Raw genomic sequence first — 8,207 nt, forward strand, 5'->3', positions numbered from 1 at the left:
CCCACTCCTTGGGTTTATTTTGCCCAAGCACAGGGAGAAAGGCCCACGCTATAGATGGAAACCCTGAAGACCAGGTCTGTATGAGGAAAAGCCAAGCAAAGGCCTTGCACACACAGTGCTGGTTTCCCCGAAGCTGCAAAGACCCCAAAGAATGTAGGCATGAAACCTTGGGGTGGGATTAGGAAAGGGGACCAGTCTTACCTGCACTTGCTGGAATTGGGACTCCACAACTCCTGGGATGAGCACTGTGGTGATTCCTGCAAGACCCTCATTCTCTTAGGCTATGTGGCTGCCCAGCTCTGCCCCAGGTCCCTGCTGTGTGTGCTGCTTGTGGTCTTCATGCTGGGTTTCTTCCAGCTGGGAGCTGTGCCCCAGACAGGTTGAACTCACACCAAAACTCTCCTCTGGAAACCTCCAACCCTTCTCCTGTTCTGACTCCCTCTGGTTTGTAAGGGCAGTTGGATGCTGGATTCCAGCTCCAGCTCTATCAGCAATGGAAAAGGCAAAATAATTACTTCTCATGACCTAGTTCTAGCTCTCCTGTCCTTCCCAACCACATGATAGCCACCCTTTTCCCTATGGCACTACAGACTTTTAGTTTGCTTTAATAAAGTCATTTGCATTCTACCTGAGCCTGTTCTCTGGAGCCTTCCCAGACTTACTGTAAGTGTCCTTTTTTTCTGCCTTAAAATTAGTAAAAGTACAGACCAAAATGTGTCCAAGCCTGGCCCCCTCTGTGCATCCTTTTGAGATGTTCCTGTACTTGAGAGCACACTTTGCAGAAGAAAGTTTCCAATAACAAATCACTTTTAACTAGAACTGCAGCTGTACTCTGCTGATTTTTAATTAGGATCTCATGCTGGAGAATGACAAGAGTGGTACCACATCTCCCACCTCCTCCCAGACCACAAGATGATCTGCCAGGAAGCAGGTTTGTTTTGATGTCTTTTCTCCTTAACAAACCAACTTACCTGCACCAAGCACCTCATTATGTTCCCAGCACTTACAAAAGATCAGTCAACAGGGAAAGCAGGGGTCCTTCCTGGCACAGAAGGTGGCTTGACTGAGCTGGGATTCCCAGTGCCCTCCTAGGTCTGCATTTTAAAGATAGATGTTGTGTTTACCCTTCCCTTGTCTTATGGGAATGCCAAGAGTTCTCAAAGATAATTACTAATGGGTTTGAAGTGTCTCTGACTGTTTCCTTAAGTACTCCTGGTTTATTAAATTCTGCCCACTGGGCTTCATGCTGTGTTTATTCCATTCTGGACTATTGTCCCAGCCTTTCTTAACATTTTCTGTTGTTGGTAATATGCCCCAGTTTAACCTTTTCCTACATCTGGAGCAGGGTATGGGATGTGCCAGCTTTCACTCAGTCACACACTCATCCCACCACTGGAAAGAGCCTGCTCTCATCCTCTGACACCTTTAGGTGTCCTTAATGTAATTGTAAACACTGACAGATGTAAACATCTTCTTCAGGCTAAACAGGTCCAGCTCTCTCAGCCTTTCCTCATAAGAAGAGAGATGCTTCAGTCCCCTCACCATCTTTATAATCTTCCACTGGACCTCTCCAGTACTTCCATGTCTTTCTTGAGCTGGGAAGCCCAGAAGTGAACGAAGAACTTGACAGGTGGCCTGACCATGGCGTAGTAGAGGGGGAGGATCAGTGCCCTTGACCATTGTCCACTCTCCTCCTTGTGCACCCAGGATCACTTGCTGTGCATTCTCATTTCCTGCTGAGAGTAGATCTGCATTTCTTCATCTTCCACTTACTTCCAGTGCAATTCAAGAACAATTTCTCTAGAGGCCCTCATATATTCCCACTAGTTTCTAACCCTTACAGGTTCTTCAGCCTAATTAAGGAGCTTATCCTTGTCTTTCCAGGCCTTACTGTCATGATCATTGTTCCTCATAGGACAGCATTTCCATTTGTTATAAAATTCCTTTCTGATTCCCAGGTTACCAGCTGGTGTCTGATGCTGTCACTGTCATCTCTCACTGCACTTCCTCTCTCCCCTGCTCGTCAGGACAGATTGCCTTTGTGTGCTTAATTAAGGGTATGTTCATGTGATTGCAAGAGAATTAAGTCAACACATCATAAGAAATTATTACCTGTCAGATGAAACATAGTAACTGACTCGCTTCTTCTGTTTGAGCCTGTCCTGATTGTGAAATTAAATGGGTGAGTTTAAACACCTTCATGGCTACATTAAGCAAACTCTTTTTATCGCATTTGAAATGAATTAGTCTTTTGCATATAGTGAATTATTACATTAGTTGATTGGCAGTAATGCCTTCCGATGCACTAATTGGTCTCTTGTGTTGAGTAAACACATCCAAAATGTCCTCTGGTAGCACATAGGCTCTCTTGCACTTGCATTACTGACTTTTTTCCCTTAGTTGAATTCCCCATGTTTGCTGATTATTCCTTTTGTTGAAACCTATGATCCATGTTTCAAATCTTCTTTCTGGAAACCACTGTTCTTATTCCATTAGTGCCACACAGGATCCAGCAGTACAACTGAGGTGGGAAGGCTGCTGGAGTTTGACATGGGAAGAAAACCTCCACACATTATCTTTTCTGCTGTGGTCTCCTCCAACCTGCAGAACACAAGGGAGGGTTTCTACCTGGTGCCCCGACGGCAGCTGTCAGTCCTGTCCCTTCTGACACAAAGGCATTTTCCAGTGTGAAGTCTTGGTCAGAGCCACTGGGAATCTCAGAGAGGAGGAAGTTGTGGGATCTGATGGGTGGTGGAAGATGAGGGCTAAGTGGCTTCACCTTCACAAGTCCTCTTGCACTTCCTTTCTCCTTTCCTCATCGTGGTATGCATCTGCCTTACAACTTTCACTATCTCATGAAACCAGCTGGAGCAGAGATCCATGTCATGAGTACTTCAGATTTTTGCAAGATTCCAGCTTATGAAAGGACAGTTTGCAGATATCTTTTGATAAAATATATCTAGGTTTGTTCTGTCCACATGAGCATATCCATGTTGGGGAACAGAGAAATGGCAAACGCAGTTTCCCTATTGGGACTGAATCAGCAGCACTAGTGAGACCTTTATTCTGGTGGGTGCCCTTGCAATGGCAGATGGGGTGTTTGGTTTCTCTGCGGTGAAGAGAGGTCAGTTGTTCCACACACACAGGGCCAGGGAAGGAGATACAATGCTGCAGAAGCTGTGTGAGAGTGTAAAATTAGTGAGTGTGGGAGCCAGGACAAATAAGACAATAGATGTAGACGGGGTGGAGTTGCCCAGATGGAAATCTACCTCCCCTTAGCTAAAGATGCAAAAACAGGAAGATGCTGTGACTCATAATTTATTTATTTATGCTTCTTGTTGGACAATAAAAGACAGATTGGATGTTTGAAATATGATTTTTGACTCTCCATTCATCAGGGACCAGGAAAGTTCCTGACTTTAAAGATCCCCGACATAACCTCAAGTTCAACACCCTGGAGTCAGTAGTATTTATGGCTACTGTTGTGTCTCCTCACAGGATCTCCAGGCAGAAGAGACAGCATACCATCAGACTCCAGGTCTAGAGTGAGGCATAACACCTACCTTTTAACTAATTTATTTTTGGTTAGCAGTTGAGTCCCATTAATTCTGAAGCTATTAAATAGGTTGGATGATCAAGCTAGGGTTGCAATGTGGATGTAACCCACATTCATGGCTATGAAACAGCTCTGTCAAGAGGCTGCAGTAATAAAATCTGCTTTTTAAGACTAAAATTTTTAGTCCAAGCTGTTAAGTGCACTTATTACAAAGATAAGAATCTGCTTTTTGTAGGAAGGCAACCAGTAAATGTGGTTCATTTTTGTAGATCTAGGCTCAGGCATAGTTTTTAAGGGTTTAAAATTTGGTTTTTGGAGACCTTTTGGAAATACATGGTTCCCGGAACTTGAGGGATGGGAACAGAAAGGGCTGCAAAATCATTCTTCTGAAAAACAAGTCTATATTTAACTTGTTTGTTCTCTCTGAATGGTTGAAGTCAATGGAATCCTGACAGTGCAAGAGCCTTAGCAGAATCTCAAATGGATGACTGAAAGCACTAAGGAAGGATATTGCTCCCAAAAGCAATGTGGCTACCAAGAGCAAGGAATGCTCCCGAGAGCACTCAGGAATCAGCAGGACATGTCGTGATGCTCAGGCTGCGCAAATTGACTCCACCGTAGCCAGGAGTTGTTGGGAAGCAATTAATGAAGAGGAGAATGGGAATAACACACTCAGAGCTATCAGTGTGGGGGCTCAGGTGTCAGGCCAAAGGCATTTGGGCTCCTGATTCTCTGAGTAGCTTTGGGCAAGCACTCGGACTGCTCTGAACCTTCACTGCAGTGTAAGGAGGAAACTTCCCCATCAGACTTGGGCCCTCCAGACTGATCATATCTCAAAGACACCCTGAAGCTTAAGTGCATTTTCTTAGGCTAGACCTCTTTGTTCCAGATGAGGATATAATCAGGAGCTGGATCATGACACCAGGATGGGAGGGGAACAATCATTATGTCACTGTGTTTCAGAGAAAAGCAGTGATTTTCTGATGGGAGCTGCTTGCTGTACATCTCTCTTGGGAATTAGGCAGATGTCACAAGTCAGCAGCAAAAGTGTTTGATTTCAGATTACAGTTGCTATTCAGATTGGTTTTCTACCCTGGTGAACGGTGGACAAAATACAGGACTGCTGCAATTCCACCTCCAGACCCAAAATGTGGGCTCTGGGGAGTCCTCTGGCTTTTCTCTGCAGCATCTCGAAGACATTGCATCACTGCACATTTTATGGTTTTGGGAACAACTTGAGGGCCCCATGGACTTTGGCGTCCAGCAGCCAGCTTTGTATTGCTGATATTTCTCCATGTGAAGGGAGCTGCTGGCTGCTGCCATTGACCAGTACACATTCCTGCTCTGCATCTTGTTCCCATGGCACATCAGCAGCCCCATCTTTCACCTCACTGAGCAGCATCCACTTGCTCCGTGTTGATGCTGCTCAGTGTTGATGCTGCTCAGTGTTGATAACCTCCTTGGACTTGTCTGTCATGGTCACTTATTTTAACTAAAGACCCCTGAAAGTAAATGGACTTGGATGTGCGGATCCTGCTTTTGTAGCTCATAACCATTCTTGTAGTTCTAAGGACCTATTTAGGGGAGTGCATCCAGCTCCCCCGTGTGTATTTCCATGGGTGTGTGGGTGGCAGAGCTGTTCTGCTTGTTGGCAGTGGACACACCTGGCTCTGAACCGACCTGCAGAGAAAGTCACCATGGCCCAGAGGCTCCTGACGCTCTGCGAGTGCCCAAGCAGGAGACGCAGCCATGGGCTTGCAGGTCACTCTTTCAAGCCCTCACAGGGAAGACAATTTTGCATGTCAATGGAAATGCTAGGCTGCAATTTGACATGTTTAAGGATACTATAATGCCTAAGGGATTTGGTAGGTCTTCTGAGGTCAGATGGTAATTTAAAGACACCTGTAAATGCCTGAAAAACTTTGTAATGTTAAGTTCTTCACCATCCATGGCATGGATTTCCCAAACCCAACCTCCTCTCTCATTTTCCTAAAACTATGTTACTACATGTTTTTCCCTCCTCTCTTCTCCACTGTTCCTTGCAAAGAACAGTTCCATTAGACCCAGCAGTGTGAACTCTTCACCCCTCCTCTGAGACCTCAGCAAGCAACTTAGAGCCCCTCACCACTCTGCAGGGTCCTTCCTAAGTCTCTCTACTGGTGGTTAGCTGGAATTGTTGCTTTTCTAATATAATCAACCCCTTTTGCTTCATCAACAAGGTCAGCCCTGATCTGACCAGAGGATATAATCTGTGTGGCTCTTGCTTGTGGAATACCCATCCTGCCCCAGTTCTCTGACCATCAGCTCATTCAAAGCCTAACCCAAAACTCATTTCTATCACCATGCTCAATTTCTTCTCCATGTGTCTGCCAAGCTCTCCATTCCTGGATGTTGTTCTCCCTATCTCTTTCTCTTTTGCCCCTCAAGCAGGGTTTGGGATCTTTGACAATGATGTTTTCAAGCACAGCAAAGTTTTTAGTCATTCACAGTAATTCATTACAGCTTTTACTCTTTTAATTCTCTGTGACACACGGCCTCTCATGAGCATCATTTTTTCAAACACATGAATCATTGCTAGACATCCGTTTTCCCATCTGGGTCTTTGGCAAGGTGAGTTCTTGCTCATCTCCAAGGACTTTGAGCTTGCATGGCTTTGCCATGAGTACGGCCTGCTTTGGCCTGGTCCCTGCTGTGTCAGGTGCCCGTGTACATGCACACATAAACACACACACAGACATGCACGTGTGTCACTGTACAGGATTAGCTGGACTCTGCACCTCTATCTTGATCAGCCATCATCCTCCTTCTGAGTCATGGCTGAGGAAGATAAGCAGCTGGGTTTGCTATTGGCTTCATGATAATAAGTAAACAGTAATTAATATTTTGCAATTATGTATGCCCTTGAATTGGATGATCTGAAAGCACTTCATTAACATTAATTAGTCATCATTGCATAGCCCACATGAGGTAGATAAGGTTTTATTGTGCAGAAGGGAAAACTGAGGTGGAAAGACATATCAGGATGAGGCAGGTCTAACATCTGTCTGCAGGGTTTGCCATGCCTTGGTACTTCTCAAAGCTGAGGTTTGTTGCAGCCTCATTTGAAGACACTGATGGCAAAATTGGGGCTAAAATGAGGGGTGAATTCCTAAGTGTTGAGGACAGAGTCCCACAGGACTAATCAACACCTTGATTCCTCAGAGGTTGTGCCTCTCCACCTCCTTGACTCTTCCTCCTTTTGCTGCTTTTGATACTTTGCTAATCACAAAGACTCCAGTGCAAAAGGTGAGATGGGCATCTGACAGACCCAAAGCAGTGGAGTGAATCTAGACCTTGGCTGGACCTGGTCTGATATCGTAGACAAGTTTTTTTGGTTGCCCAGAAAACATTTACCAAACCATCCAAATTACTTTGGTTATATTGTCCTTGCAAAAGCACTGTAGGCCAGCTGGAGGCCAGACACAGATCAAAGCATTTGGGTAAAGGGAGATGTGTCTAGACACTCTGTGGGGTTTCCAAACTCACACCAGTGTCTCATATCAGGAGCTTGATTCTGTTGCCTAAATTACCTGGATGTTCCTCCTGTTCTCCAGCTGACTTTTGGAAGGCCAAGGGTCTGCTGAAGGTCCCATGTCAGATCTGCTGACTGTTTAGGTACCTCAGGGCATCTCTGAGACCTCCTTGTTTTAGATAACTGAATCATGCCCCAGATGTCCAGTTTTATGGCCTGTGTTGGCAGTGCATGCCCAGCATGTGTTTCACTACATCCAGGTCTTTCTCTAGACAGGTAGCCTGATGCCCAGACACTGAACAAATTAATCTGAGCATCCTCTAAAAAGTCTTTACTGTTCTCTGGGTAAAGAGTCTAAGCACTCTGTTCCTTCCAGTTCCTCTGTTTACCTGCTGCTTTCAGGCCCAAGTTATTTAGGACCTTTGGAAAGATCTCTGCCTGCTGATACTACAGCTGTGCAGTAGGAACAGGGTCACTGCAGGATCTACTGCTCCCCTCAGAGCTCTCAGACCCTTGCTATCATCCCCAAGGCTTGCTGCACAGGAGGCCTCCCCTCAATATCCTTCTCACTCCAGTGCTGTGTCAGTAGAAAGCAGCATCACCAAGTCAGACACTGTTATCCCAACGTCTTCAGTCAAGGTCCAAGTTTCCTGTAATGCCAAGTGATAGGATTTAACTTCTTGCTTGTGTTTATGTCTTTCCCAGTGTCATGGTTTGGCTGGTTTGACTATAACTTCCCAAGAAAACTCACTTCCCTGTCAACCTACGACACCCAGTTAGAGGAGGTCTACATGACAATGGTGTGAGGAGATCAGGGATAGCCAAGTGTCCCCACACTTCATAGCTGAGCACTCACAAGACCTGGGTAGATATGCTCTCTTTTCCAGCATCTTGGGGTCCCAACCAGAGCAGAGGCTTATACCAGGGAATCTACCTGCTGTGGTCAAGCTCTGGCTTCTTCCTCCTGGTGTTTTATGTGACCTGTGCTTTATTTGACCTCAGTGATTTCCATGACTGGCCTCCTCCAAGGGGGGGCTGAGTTAACATCTCTTTACGCTGCTGGTCTGCACCGTCAGTGGTCACTGCTGGATGTTCAGATAAGCTGGCTTGCATGTGCAGCCCTGGGTCCTCTGATACGAT

This window comes from Onychostruthus taczanowskii, unplaced genomic scaffold, assembly GCF_017590055.1.
Source record: "Onychostruthus taczanowskii isolate IOZ18803 unplaced genomic scaffold, ASM1759005v1 scaffold70, whole genome shotgun sequence".
Classification (NCBI taxonomy): Eukaryota; Metazoa; Chordata; class Aves; order Passeriformes; family Passeridae; genus Onychostruthus; species Onychostruthus taczanowskii.